This window comes from Ictalurus furcatus, chromosome 23, assembly GCF_023375685.1.
Source record: "Ictalurus furcatus strain D&B chromosome 23, Billie_1.0, whole genome shotgun sequence".
Taxonomy (NCBI): Eukaryota; Metazoa; Chordata; class Actinopteri; order Siluriformes; family Ictaluridae; genus Ictalurus; species Ictalurus furcatus.
This window is the reverse complement of record NC_071277.1, coordinates 9990001-10003923: the sequence shown is the minus strand read 5'-3', so window position 1 is coordinate 10003923 and position 13923 is coordinate 9990001. Positions and strand designations below refer to the sequence as shown.

The following is a 13923-nucleotide window of genomic DNA, read 5'->3' as shown; positions in this document are numbered from 1 at the left end:
ACACAATACACAACCCCACACCATACACACAACACACAATACACAACGCACTACACACAATACACAACCCCACACCATACACACAACACACTACACACAATGCACTACACACAACACAATACACAACCCCACACCATACACACAGCACACAATACACAACCCCACACCATAAACACAACACACAATACACAACACACTACACACAATACACAACCCCACACTACACACCACACACAACACACTACACACAACCCCACACCATACGCACAACACACTACACACAACACACAACACACTACGCACAACGCACTACACACAATACACAACCCCATGCCATACACACAACGCACTACATACAATACATTTCACACAATACACAACTCCACACCATACACACAACACACAACCCCACACCATACGCACAACACACTACACACAATACATAACCCCACACCAAACACACTACACACAATACACAACCCCACACCATACACACAATACACTACACACAATACACAACCCCACACCATACACACAACACACTATACATAATACACAACCCCACACCATACACACAACACACTATACACAATACACAACCCCACACCATACACACGACACACTACACACAATACACAACCCCACACCATACACACTATACATAATACACAACCCCACACCATACACACGACACACTACACAACCCTACACAATACACTCAACACACTACACAACCCTACACACTACACTCAACACACTACACAACCCCACACACTACACACAACACACTACACAACCCCACACAGTGCTGTGTTGTACATGTGTTTGTGTATATCTCACACTAAATAGTTTTAGATCTTCAAACGAAATACAACATAAAACAAAGGCAACCTGACTAAACACACAATACAGTTTTATTATTTTATTTACAGTGAAGCAAAAATAAAGTTATCCAACACCTATCACCCATGTGAAAAACTAATTGCCCCCTTAAACTTAAAATCTGACTGTGCCACATTTAACAGCAACAATTGCAACCAAACGCTTCTGATAACTGGAGATCAGTCTCTCACGTACTTCTAGGACAGGACCTACTCCTAATCTTTGGATCATTGTCTCGCTGCATAATCCAGTCGCACTTGAGTTTCAAATTATGGACTGAACACTGTGCTAAACATGGTACTGAACATTTGTCTTCGTTTGATGTGTTTTATTTGGTTTGAGTTTAATGTAAAGTCTCAGGTGATACACACTGATCCCGTTGTTAACTAAATAGGAGACTTTTATTTTGAAGGTTTTCCAGCAGCACATGGAGTTTTTATGTGTAAAGGAATGTGCAGTGACCTTTAGAATAGAGCAGAATAATCACACACACACACACTGAGCTCTAAATCCACTCACAGTTCTCTGGCTGCACTACAGGGGTATTAGGAGTGTGAGATAATCGCTTCCCCCCCCCCAGAGCATTTTACACACTGCAGCTTTAATTTTAGATTAAAAGAATAATCTAGACTGTAGAATTTATCTAGACCCTAGACGTGACCAATACAACCTGCGTAAAGGATTCTTTCAGGGTTCAGGGTTCTTCACTTCCTAAAGAGGTTCTCCCTGGAACCCTTTCTAACAGGTAAACACTCTGGTGTAGGGTTCTATATTGAAGGGTCCCCCCATGGACACCCTGATGAACCTTTATGGTTCTGTGGATGTATCATTGTAAGAATGTACAGCTAGTTTGGGATTTAATCTGCATGGACAGAAGAGTTCTCCAGAGGGTGCAAACAGCTGAGTTTATCATCTGCACTGAGCTCCCTGACCTGCAGTCCATCTACAACAAGCAGTGTGGGACCAAGGTCAGGAAGATAATGAAGGACCTCAGACATCCCAACAATGGACTGTTCTCTCTGTTACGGTCAGGGAAACATTTTTGTTCCCTGAAGGCCAACACAGAGAGAACGAGGAGGAGCTTTTTCCCCACAAGTGATTCGTGCCCTCAACCAGGGGAACACCAAGGACTAGAACTGGACTAGAATTGGACTCACACATACAACCTCCACTACCTCATCCTGCCTGTATTACATTTTTACATCTGTACATTCACTCACATGGTATTTTGCACTCCCTACAATTTGCACATGTACAGTTATTATTTATACACATTTCTACTTTCTATTCCATTTACTATATTATAATTGTAATTTTTGTATTAAATTCTAAATTGTAATTTTTTCTATTCATATATTCTAGTTTTATTCTCTATTATATTATGTAATTTATTATATTTTTTATCTTTATGATAGTTTATTTTATTCTCTTTTATATATCGCTGAGGTCATAAAAAGAATTTCACTGCGTGTCATATATGCATTGTTATGTGTGAGAGAAATAAAATTTGATTTGATTTGCATTTATTTGTGAAATCAGATGATTGTAGTTAGAATAAAGTTCACTAGGTGGCGCGCTTGTCCTTTACTGAAACGCATGACGCTCACCAATGTCACGTGCTTATATTAAATGAGTTTTAAAATGAAAATAAAAGATAATGATATGAAATTAAATGTCTCTGTGTGTATTGTTTTTCAGACGCTGCATTCAGAAGTCTGTAAGCTGAAAAGTTTGGTTTTAATTTTAGTTTTTAAATATAAACTAAAAGTATTTTTAAAGGAATGAGGCAGAGAAAATGGACTTCAGGATCTGAGGCTGTTTCCTCTTTAAATTTGTGGCTGTGCACATCTGTGTAGACATGACGCCCAGCTGCAGCTGCACAGAAAGTAGGGCAGACACCAATGTGTGTGTGTGTGTGTGTGTGTGTGTGTGTGTGTGTGTGTGTGTGTGTGTGTGTGTGAGGTTTGGAACGTGAGGGACATGAGCTGTCTTGTCTGCTTTTGATGAAATTCCTCAGTACTGGAAGCTAAACAACTTCATTCAGCATTAATGTTCAACTTATTTCTCTCTAAAAGTCTTTCATCTAGAAGGAAGTCTTTAATTTCCTCCCAAACACGTGACCAAACACTGCAATAATACAGTAGAATTAATTTCCTTTTCCTCTGCCCAAGAAACTCTATGCCTTATTACACATGGATCTATGAATATACATTAATATTCAAACTGGGAAATGCCCACATGTAATGATTTGCATATCACTTGATTCTGAACCACTGAGTTTATTTAGTGACGTCATAACTGCATATTTACATTCCAATACTGAATAATCTCAAACCTTCATAAATCATCTGGAAAAACAAAAACGGTGTTATTTAGAAGCTGTGCTGGTAGATTTAAGATGTTTATTTGTAAATGATTTTGTACCCAGTTGTTCCAGCTGTGCTGAAACTGAAAGAGCCAAACATCTGTTCATAAAAACTCACATTATTTCTGATAACACGAGAAACTTTATCTCATTTACTCTGAACATGTTACTGAACACAGTACTGAACACATTTCTAGGTGTTGAACACAGTTATGAACACAGTGCTGAACACAGTGTTGAATATGGTGTTGAACATAATACTGAACACAGTGCTGAATATGATGCTGAACACAGTGCTGAATACAGTGTTGAACACAGTTCCAGGTGTTGAACACAGTACTGAACACAATGCTGAACACAGTACTGAACACAGTACTGAACACAGTTCCAGGTGTTGAACACAGTGCTGAACACAGTGCTGAACACAGTACTGAACACAGTACTGAACACAGTTCCAGGTGTTGAACACAGTGCTGAACACAATGCTGAACACAGTACTGAACACAGTACTGAACACAGTTCCAGGTGTTGAACACAGTGCTGAACACAGTGCTGAACACAGTTCCAGGTGTTGAACACAGTACTGAACACAGTGCTGAACACAGTGCTGAACACAGTTCCAGGTGTTGAACACAGTACTGAAAACAGTGCTGAACACAGTGCTGAACACAGTTCCAGGTGTTGAACACAGTACTGAACATAGTGCTGAACACAGTACTGAACACAGTTCCAGGTGTTGAACACAGTACTGAACACAGTGCTGAACACAGTACTGAACACAGTTCCAGGTGTTGAACACAGTACTGAACACAGTGCTGAACACAGTTCCAGGTGTTGAACACTGTACTGAACACAGTGCTGAACACAGTACTGAACACAGTGCTGAACACAGTACTGAACACAGTGCTGAACACAGTACTGAACACAGTTCCAGGTGTTGAACACATTACTGAACACAGTGCTGAACACAGTACTGAACACAGTTCCAGGTGTTGAACACATTACTGAACACAGTGCTGAACACAGTACTGAACACAGTTCCAGGTGTTGAACACAGTGCTGAACACAGTGCTGAACACAGTTCCAGGTGTTGAGCACAGTGTTGAACACAGTACTGAACACAGTGCTGAACACAGTACTGAACACAGTTCCAGGTGTTCAACACAATACTGAACACAGTGCTGAACACAGTACTGAACACAGTTCCAGGTGTTGAACACATTACTGAACACAGTGCTGAACACAGTACTGAACACAGTTCCAGGTGTTGAACACATTACTGAACACAGTGCTGAACACAGTACTGAACACAGTTCCAGGTGTTGAACACATTACTGAACACAGTGCTGAACACAGTACTGAACACAGTTCCAGGTGTTGAGCACAGTGTTGAACACAGTACTGAACACAGTGCTGAACACAGTGCTGAACACAGTGTTGAATATGGTGTTGAACACAATGCTGAAAATCTGTGCTCACTTTCACACATACACACAGCCAGTTTAAAGTTGTTTGGTGTTTTTAGTGTTAAGATATAAAGAAAATGTTATAAATGTGAGTTCGCTGTGCTCCGGTGTTACCCGTGTCTTCTCTGTAGCTGTTAGTGTACAAAGCTCAGTAATTAAGGTTCTGAGTTCATGACCAAAGAGTAGCTCTGTAATAAACCTGTAATAATAAAGACAACACACGTGCTTTAAGAGTTATATTTTCCTCTTATTAATATTTTGGTAGGTGAATCACATTTACATCTTCTTTTCTGCAGTAGGTTTGGGTATATAATAATAATAATAATAATAATAATAATAATAATAGTAATAATAATAATAGATGGCATGGCGGGACAGTGTTATCAACTCACAGCTCCAGGGTTCGATCCTGAGCTCAGGTAAAGATCCGGTCTGTCTCATCTGGGTTCTCCAGGTTCCTCCCAAAAACATGTCAATAGGTGGACTAGTAACTCTTGAACATTATTATTAGATTACTTATGGCTAGACCAGGTTATGGCTTTGGACCTCCAGGACCTGAGTCTGATGCTCGGAGGCTCCCAGTCTATGTGCTGAGCAGAAATCTCTTAATTTTTTTTTTTTTTTTTTTTAAATTCAGTCACTGAAGTTAAATATCTAAATAGCGGTAAGTTTACGGTAAGTTCTGTGTCGTGTGTGTTGTGAGGAGGATCTACTCGGGGTTTTACGGTACCTGTGGGCTCCTCTGCCCCCCCACGCGCACTGCCACATAATTGACATGGCGGAATCCCGCAGTCGGTCCACTGTGGACGGAGCCGCTCGGGGATGACTATTAATTCAGTTTCAGTCACAGAGGACTTACACGTGGATTAGCGAGACATTTGCTGAAGTTAAAGTAAGTAAAGTGTGTGTGTGTGTGTGTGTGTGTGTGTGTGTGTGTGTGTGTGTGGACAGTTAGAGAGGCTGCGTGTGCTGTGGAGAAGGTTAGGAGCTGTGAGGAACATTTGGGGGAAAAGTTGAAAGAGAGGAAAGAGGAGAGAAAAGAGGAGAGGAAAGAGGAGAAGACGCCGGTTCATTGCTCGGCTGGAGAAACGGAAGTTTCGGAGTGGATGGAAATCGAAACCTAAACCATTATTCCACTCCAATCCTTTATACGCGGCCGGGCTTCATCTTTATGCTCCTGTGTGTTAAGTGTGTGTGTTGTGTGTGTGTTGTGTGTGTATTAAGTGTGTGTGTTGTGTGTGTGTGTGTGTTTTCATACTGAGCTCCATGGCGTCTGGAGCTGGTTTTTGGGTTTTATTCTCTCTCTCTCTCTCCCTCTCTCTCTCTCTCTTCTCCTTTTCTCCGCTATTATATTTCTCACTTTTCACTTTAGAAACCTTTTATAAACGGGTTGATTTCCGGTAGGTCTAATCACTACACAGTTGAGGACTTTCTGAAAAGTTCGGACTTTTTGCCCGTCCGGAAAGTTCTGGAAAGTTCTGGAAAGTTCTGGCCTGGATTCATCTCCTAACACACACTCCTAACACAACTCTGTAACGCTATTAATCGACTCTGTGGCGCTATATTAAAACTGCAGAGCAGATTTCCAACAAAAAATGTAGCGATTTTTTTGTAAGTGACACGTCAAAGCAAACCAGCGATGGCATGATGCCAACAATTCAGAACCGCGATCAGTACAGAAAGTCCAGTTCTACCGCTAGAGCTTTCCATCTAATCAACATAAACACCCTGAACAGCTTACTGTGTACAGTCTGTTTCACTACAGCTTTTATTCCTTCAGATCAGATTGTCTAATTGATTTATCAGACTTTAGTGACGTGGACTGCTAGCGTTCTCTCTCTCTCTCTCTCTCTCTCCCTTTTCAGTTAAAACTTTGGTGAAGTTTGTGTTCAGGGGAAATTTCACATAAATATCGCAGTGTAACTTTTGATATTTCAAAACTGAATCTGTTTTTTTTTTTGCCGAACCGTTTTCAAAAGTTCCAAAGGAAATCTGAGCCCAAATAGATGACGTCACACGGCATTCCAGAGCGAGTGGAAGTGAAGAGCTGGAGCGTGTGGTGTGTGAGTGTGATGGTGGCTCAGGATCCAGCAGCTGCACAGTATATCGTGTGTTAATATTCATCATGATGCAGTTCTCCTTCACATTACACATTATCTCCTTTACATTACATCACATGAGCTTCTCAACAGCTCACTATTCCAGGTGTGTGTGTGTGTGTGAGAGAGAGAGAGAGAGAGAGAGAGAGACTAGGAGAGCTGAAGAAACTCTGTTTCAGATATTCACAAGCTACAGGAATACGCTTGGTCAGAAGAACGCAGCGTCTTTAACACACTCGTTGTCTGGAAACGTCTGGACATTAAAGACACTCATTTCCACAGCTGGAACTAGGCTTCAGATATTTCTTTATTTTCTGCACCTCTATAATGCACATCACATTTTCCATTACACACAGAACTGAACGTAGAGAGTCAGGAACGTTGTTTAATAAATTAGTCCTGAAAAACTTTTTGAAATAGGGATTTTTTTTTCTGTAAGGAAACACATGATGACAGGATTCCACTTGTGTGTTTTTAAACTAATATATCTATATATATATATCGGTATCTAGCACTGTAACATATTCTGCAGCTCTGAACGCTAATCCCGCTGCCATACAGGCGCTCCTGACTCGGGAATATCGCCAGTCCGTCTGCAGAACTGTGCCGTAAAAAGTTTTAGATGATTGGTCAAGATCGCTGAGGTTGTATTAGCACTTCAGCACACGGTGTGTGTTTGCATCGTGTACCCGTTTCACCCCGTTCCCCGGCTCTTCCCTGCCCCACAGCGCTGCAGATCCTCGTCTGGCCGAACCCGAGGTCTGTGGCGTTCCATTCTTGGCTTGATCTGATATCAGGAATGTCTCATTGGGGCGTACCTCAGCCAGCTATTTATAACGTGGATTTGCTTTGCCACGTTTTTCTCCACAGCGTTTAACTTGGCAACAGCGCACAGATAAGAGGAGAACGTTATTGTGTCATGGAGCTCATGGCAGTTACTCTTTGTCTTTATCTTTGCTCAGTTACTGTAGCCTGTGTGTGATTTTCCCCTCTTTTCCTGGTTCCACGTTTCACACCTGGTTTACACTCCTCAGCTCTTCTCCTCCCCGAGGCCGAGGCCTCCTCACTCTCTTTGAAGGTTTCTGATGTTATCCACAGACTCATAGAAATGTGAGTGTAGTTTTGCTGATGGCGAGGGACGGTCAGGTGTTGCTCCGCGTCCGTCTCCTTCAGGAACTTCAGCGGGATTATTTTCAGCACGTCTCTGAGCCGAGCCGCTTCGTTGATACGACTCTGTGGGTTTGTGCCGAGTCGCTGTAAATGCCAGTCGCCCCGAAGGCCCACTTTGTGGCTTTAGAGGGAATCGTTTTATGGAAACCTGATGGTGCATTTGGAGAGAATTTAGGAAAGCACTGAGGCTTTTGCATGGTGACCCGACTGAAATGAGCTCTTTATCTTAACGAGTGTCACTGCTTCCTCTGAGTGTGGGTTTGATGGTGTCACTGCTGTGGAGATGTTGATGAGCAGAGGCATTAGAAATCTCTTCTGGCGGTTAAAAAGAAGTGATTCAGATGAGATTAGGACAGTCAGCTGGAGGAGATGGCTCATTTCTCACTTCTTAACGAGCCACTTCCTGTCTGCACCAAGACTAATGATGATCTGTTTATACACCACAATTCTAATAATTTTGAATTTATTCATCAAAACAATAACTCTGTAAGAATTACTACAGTTTATTAAATCAATAGGACACGACAAATACGCACATTTTAATCTGAATCTAAAGCACCTAGTAATAATAATATACATGTCTGACTGTGTCTTTACTTTTAAGCAGTGAGTGTGTTGATGGCGTTCAACATCTCTGAGACACAGAGGTTATACACAGATTCTTCATTTATCTGATCTATCCGACTCAAAGATAAAAGCACAGATCGGACTGCTCTTTCGTTGTGAATTTTAGTCTTGCTAGCGGTGTAATGAGCTTCTCATTTAATCTGTGATTTTTCTCAGATGTCGTATGATATTTATGCATATTAATCATTTCCTCAGAAGCGAACTTGAGATATAATAACGTTCCACGTCTCGTCTTTGACCTTTTCACCCGTACAAGTCGGTCGGATGAAATGTTCTTGCCGTTCAGTCATTCGCCGTGTTTGTGTCGCTCTCCGGGTCTCCAGCTGCTGAGTCCAGGTGTGGAGCACAGCGTATAATCTTCCCTGTTATGAGAGACACACTTCACTCTGATCCTTACTGAAAAGGTGCGATAGTTCCTCCTGATCTCCATCCTGTCCTCAGGAGGAACCTCTCTGCAGTTTAGTGGTGTGTAAAATGGAGCTGAGGCCCGAATGAGGATGAGGAATTTGACCTGTTGACCTTCTTAAGGAGGGACAGTTTGGAAGGGGCTTCTGTGTGCTTTTCCCCATGTAGATGAGTCGCCTGGCCGAGGTTTTTTTGACCCTCGATGTGGAGAATTCATTTTCCTCTCTCACAGATGTTGCCTTTGTGTGTGTAGTTTGTAATTAAGACTAAACGTTGCGCTTTAGTAAGACACGTGCATTTGTTTGAGCTGTATTCCGCTTCGAAGAGACCGCTGAGCTCCGTTTTTCCTGTCTGAATGTAGGATTTACTTTGATTTGTTCCAACTTTACACGATTGTGAGTTCACTTTAAAACTCAGTTAGAACTCTCGAGGTGTTCTTGTGCAGGTCTGGAAACTCTGGGAAAACAGTAGAATATTCTGTTGTCTAAGTCTTATTGACTCAAGACACCAAGGCTCTAAATCTGTTGTCTTTAGACATTCCTCTTTTCCCTGCACTCATGCAGCTGTGAACGTGGAACCATGATAGAATCTACAAACAAATCTGAACATAGCTGCGTCTGCCAAAATGATCAATCTGACAAAAATCTGGAAAATGTCTGGCATTTTTTCCCTTGTGCCTGCATCAGATTGACATCCGTCCTTCTCCTGATAACCGCAGACATCACGGCTGGTCGATCACAGCCGTCAGTTAGCTCCTGTGAATGTAATAGCCCGTGCCCCCTCCCCCCCCCCCCCCCGCCCCCGATATTCAGAAAGACGCAGCGTGTTCATGTGTCTCAGAGGAAGTCATTTCACACTGCTACCCATTATCACTCCAAAGTACGCCAAGAGTTTTCTGATACTGATTGATCTCCTACAAGCCTCGCCCCTTTCCCCATCTCAAATTCAAATTGAAATTCAATTTTCATTTGTCACACACACAAGCGTACACAGTACGATGTGCAGTGAAATGCTTCTTACAACTGTCCATCTTAGTAATCTCTCATCTAGACTCGATATGAAATGAAATCTATCTTTGTTTTATGTTTAACATTACACACAGATATAACTAATATAATATCAATATAATGAATAGGTTTATTACAGATGCACTGAATATTTTCAGCTGAAAATGGTCAAAAACTGCACTTTCTAATCCGAAAGAGAAAAATAGGTTGAAATTTTTACCAAAAAAAAAAAAGATGAAATAGTCCTACGACGAAGTGTCCAATCTAACACTCTAAAAAGAATGTTAATGATAGTAAACAGTTTGCTCTTGTGCACTGATCAGCACAGGCATGTTTAACCAGCGTGACCACGCCCATCATGTGTGTATATGGGGTTTAACAGCAACAGACGCTGGGGGTTAAATAAAACCTGCCACTTGTCTGGTTTAGTTAGGAGATAGAAATGTTTAGATGCACACATTCTTTGTTCCTGTACGACATGTTACACAGTAAATGATGAGAAAGTGTGAATGTAAACTTTACTGATGTCTACATCTGAATTAATACAGAGAAGCAGCAGCTCACCCCAAACACCACCCCCCACATATAAACAGCCCCCACCGACCCCCAAACAGCCCCTTAGACACCCCCAACCCCGCCTCCAACCCTGGAAACCCCCCCAGCCTCCACAAACAACCCCCAGCAACCCTACCCAAAGTGCCTGGTGGTTACCGTAAAACCCACCCTGGTGTAATACACACCCAGGTGCTTGTGCTTTGTGGCAGGAGTAGACCCTCAACCCCCCCCAATGGGTGTGATTGTTAAATTAGGGGGAAAAAGCAAGTGATGTTCCCTGGAATGATCCTGATCAGGAGTGATTGGAGGGAATGAGTCAGTCACCGGGAACAGCTTGACTTGGTTTAGACTTGGTCTCTCTCTCTGTCTCTCTCTCTCTGTCTCACTGCCTCTGTCTCTCTCTCTCTCTTTCTCACTGTCTCTCTCTCTCACTGTCTCTCTTTCTCTCTCTGTCTCTCTCCCTCTCTCTCCCTCTCGCTCTCTCTCCCTCTCTCTCTCTCAATCTCTCCCTCTCCCTCTCTCTCTCTCTCTCTCTGTCTCTCTATGTCATTCCACAGAACTTTAAACCAGCATTGAATTTCTTTCGAAGGAGTTACGCAATACTGAAGCTCCATCCTGGGAATCTGTGCCTCTGTTTCTACACACACACACACACACACACACACACACACACACACACACACAGTAAATCTGTGAGCTGGACTGGGTGGACTACAGCTGCTGTGTTGTGGAAATCGAGGACGTGGACTGCACCCCAGCTTAAGTGGGTCAGTTAAGCCCTTCCATTAAAACATGGCTCTGGGATGAGTCCAGATGTTTCTGCCTGGCGCGCAGAGACCAAGAACATGTGTGCCGGATGTGATGAATGCATAATAGGGCCCAAAAATCTAGTGCCGCTACCAGGACCTGTTTTTATTTCAGTAATTATGTAAAAGTAACACAATTTGAAAAAAAGTTATTGAAGTTTGTCTGTGAAATTCATGAGATTCTTTATTAAAGAGTAGAACAGATCATCTGGTACTAATCCATTTAATCTCATGTGTCAGTTGCTAAGAGGCAACACTTAACACTGTTAGCATACACACATGAGATTTCTATATATTTCAAGTTTGTAGCGAAAGTTCAGTGTCAAAACTTTCTAGATCTTAAAATCTAAGAATTGTAATAATGATGTACTTTTGTACACATTTCTGGTGAGAAGCTTCAGAATGCTGCAGTCTGATTGGCTCTCCTTGATTCCTGCACCAGGTTCCAGACGTGAAAAAAAACACAACCTGTGGTCACTGGATTGAGAAAAAAAAATCACAGAATCGCGTCTTTATTTCAAGGAGCTGGAGAGTAAATCAGATGATTTAATTTCAGACTGAAATGAAAATATTTGACAATCTGAAGAGTTCCTAGCGCAGTCTGGTTGGTTGGTTATGATGTAAAACGGACACTTCCTGTGAAAGGTTCTGGGTCAGGTTTAGTGATGAAACAGTACCAGAGTCCACATGGAGATAAAGTCACATGGCCTGGACTGTGAGACTGGACAGCTGGACTCGTGGGATTTTTAACTAGAATACACATCTGGAGACGGTCTTTTAAAATCCCGGCAGTGACCTGCAGTGAGAACGAGCGTAAACAAGGCCACGCCCACAGGCTTTGGTTCCACCCCATGGTTCTGTGCGTTAGTATTGATCAGATAATACTCACAAACGCACCTTTTTCACTCACTGTCTGATTTAAAACTCTGATTCTATTCAGGAAAGTGTGTTTTTGGAGAACGTGACCGTGTGAACCTGCGCGTGTCTGTTGCATGTGTTTAGCATGTTTATGAGTGTGTTAGGACTGGGTTTATCACGGCTGCTGACCCGGTCAGTACCTCGTGTCATTTCTAATTCGATAAAGTGTTTGCAGTTTAATTTCTCTTTGTGATATTACTACATCCTCGTGTGAGTGTGTATGTGTGAGTGTGTGTGAGTGTGAGTGTGTGTGTGTGTGTGTGTGGAGGAAACTTAATCTCATGTGTGCTGTACCACACTGAGAACCTATACTGAGGATCAGACCTGGTAGAACACGCTGTAGTCAAGTGGAACTTTCATCATCATCATCATCATCATCTTCGGTCCACACATGGATCCTGTTTGAAGTTTGATCTTTTAGATCTTTTGTTTGTGTTTTTCTGCATTTCTCCTCTAATGCTCAGTACGCTGTTGGTTAAGGTTCTTCTCGAGCGGGTTTGATGTACCTTCACCACGTTCTCTCGTCACCGCCTGGGCTGATGTTCTCATGTGAGTGATTTCAGATTGTGTCTCTGTGAAATGAGATATTTTCATGTGGAAGGGAATTGTTTGTTTTTTCTTCATTCATTATGCGATGAGTGGACGGTGGTGGCTCAGTGGTTAAGATGTTGGACTACTGCTCGGAAGGTTGTGAGTTTAAATCCCAGCACCACTAAGCTGGTGCCCTTCAGCATGACCCCTGACTGCTTGGATGTATAACTGAGATAAATGTAAGTCGCCCTGGATAAGGGCGTCTGCCAAATGCTGTAACGTAATGAAATCTGTTTTTAAAACCTCTGTACATGTGGGTGGGGTCTGAGACAGATTTTTTTCTAGTTGTGTTTGTTGCTGAGTTTGAAATATGGTAATTGTTCAACAGAATCTTAAAAAAAACCTCAGAATCTCAAGGTTATGGCACAAAGTGAATAAACCATGTCCTCTTCAGCGTGGTGTTGCTGGAAGTTTTTGTGACTCAGACCTCTGGACTGTGTGGGATTGGTGTTAGTGCTGTCGTCCCTCCCGCTCGCTCGTCCCTCCCGCTCGCTCATTGCTCGTCCCTCCCGCTCGCTCGTCCCTCCCGCTCGCTCATTGCTCGTCCCTTCCGCTCGCTCGTCCCTCCCGATCGCTCATCGCTCGTCCCTCCCGCTCACTCGTCCCTCCCGCTCGGTCATCGCTCGTCCCTCCCGCTCACTCGTCCCTCCCGCTCGGTCATCGCTCGTCCCTCCTGCTCGCTTGTCCCTCCCGCTCACTCATCGCTCGTCCCTCCCGCTCATTCGTCCCAGTAAGCTCCAGAGCCGTGTGAAGGCCTCAGGTAGTTTTGAGAATGCAGGAGTTTAACACGCTCCTTGTGGCTCGATGGTTTAATTTGTAGGCTTTAATACACACACGTGTATGGCTGATCGTCTGCTAACGTTTACACAGTGTAGTAGCAGCGTCCTGCTGACGTGTCTGTCTGTCTGTCTGTCTGCACCGGTGCAGTCTGGGGTTTTATCTCTGGCGGGGTTTGGGCGCAGAGAAAGCATGCAGTTGTGGTGGGAGAAGTGATGTGTGGAATGAGCAGGAGGAGGTCGGGTATGTGCAGGG

At 42.9% G+C, this 13923-nt stretch overlaps 1 protein-coding gene across 1 annotated transcript in view; it reads left to right on the top strand.

Moving 5' to 3' along the window:
* Positions 1 to 5086: 5086 nt before the first annotated feature.
* fndc3bb (fibronectin type III domain containing 3Bb) overlaps positions 5087 to 13923 on the top strand; it is a 56890-nt gene continuing 48053 nt past the window's right edge. The window contains exon 1 of the mRNA XM_053611202.1: positions 5087 to 5605. The gene's annotated coding sequence lies outside the window, so the exon portion shown is untranslated. The remainder of the gene's footprint in view (positions 5606 to 13923) is intronic.